At 62.0% G+C, this 1,341-nt stretch overlaps 1 protein-coding gene across 2 annotated transcripts in view; it reads right to left on the reverse strand.

Annotated features, from left to right (window-relative positions):
- ZNF444 (zinc finger protein 444) overlaps positions 1-81 on the reverse strand; it is an 11,960-nt gene extending 11,879 nt beyond the window's left edge. For both annotated transcript variants that reach the window (XM_012808476.2, XM_003795357.3), the window contains exon 1: positions 7-81. The gene's annotated coding sequence lies outside the window, so the exon portion shown is untranslated. The remainder of the gene's footprint in view (positions 1-6) is intronic.
- Between the last annotated feature and the right edge of the window lie 1,260 nt (positions 82-1,341).

Consider the following 1,341-nt stretch of genomic DNA (forward strand, 5'->3'; position numbering starts at 1 on the left):
GCTCACCTCACTCTCCCAGGCGAGGCCCCCCAAGCCCACCTTGTCGCACATGCGCACAAAGCTCACTGGGACTCCATGCCCCGGCAAGCTTTGCGCCAAACTCACCCGTGCCCCCTCCCCCCGCCCTGCCCTGGGAGTCGCGCTTTCTGCCCGACAACTCCCCTCCCAGCCCCCGGCCTTGTCCAGAACTACATTTCCCAGAAAGCATCGCAGCAAAGGGGGCTTCCCATTGGCCCTCACTGGGCAACCCGCGCAAGGCCTTTAGACCCACACGGCGTCTCCACCAGCACCAAAACTACATTTTCCGCGATGCGCCGAAGAGGAGTCAGCGCCCACTTGGCCCTCGCCGGTGCAGGAGGCGCGACTTTGCAGAGCGCAGCCCGCTTCGGACTACATTTCCCATAATGCACACAGCCTTCCCTGGGGTCTGCGGGAGGGCCTCGGGTACGCGCAGACGGCTGGGAGGGGAGTCGCAGAGGAAAAGAGGCTCTGTGGCGGCGTGGTCGTAGGGCTGGAGGAGCTAGGCAGTGCCCAGTATGGGAAGGCTGAGCCTCCGGGACTGGAAAAGCCGGCAAGCAAGGAAGAGGAAGAGGAGAGTGGCCTGGGCTCTCCGCCACTTAGGAGTGTGGGATGCGTCTCCTTGGCAACGGGTCGCGGTTTCTGTCCGCCCTGCGGACTGAGGCAGAACCAGAAGCGGACCGAGGGTGGCGCGGTGACCTGGACGCGAACAGGCGGCCGCGCTGTCAGGGGCGAGCTGCGGTTCAGGAGGCGCGGCCTCGGTGAACGCGGATCGCACACCGCCTGTCTCTGGCCTCGATTTCCGGTCCTGTGAATTGGCGGGGACAGCACCTCTTAAGCGCCCGGGTCGACCGGGCCACTGTCCCATCCCGGGCCTCGGTTTCTCCATCTCGGAAATAGGAGGCAATCCCGACCTGATTCTGGCTCCTACAAACCAAATGTGCCTGGGCTAGTCCCCCTACCCACGCTGACTGCAAGCTTCCTTCTCCTCCTGCCGGACTGGTCTGCAGATTCAGCGGTCGGCACGTAACAAGCGCTCATTAAACGCTAGTTCTTACCAAATTCACGGATAGACAGTAACTTTCCCCCAGGTTTCACAGGCGATCAGTGGCAGATTCCGAACTTCCTAACCAATCTCTCCCTGTGGCGGCCTCACCTGCCCTGGCCCACCTTTCTGCCCCCTCCCTCCCCCTTGCTTATGGTCTTCCAGTCACACTGGCCTCTGCTGCTGCTAGAACTTGCTGACCTTATTCTCACTCATGTCCGACGCCTGACATGGGCGAGAGCTCATCTTCAGAATATAGTCATCTCCAGCCTAAGGTG

Source organism: Otolemur garnettii, unplaced genomic scaffold (assembly GCF_000181295.1).
Source record: "Otolemur garnettii isolate 467f Iridium unplaced genomic scaffold, OtoGar3 scaffold00091, whole genome shotgun sequence".
Classification (NCBI taxonomy): Eukaryota; Metazoa; Chordata; class Mammalia; order Primates; family Galagidae; genus Otolemur; species Otolemur garnettii.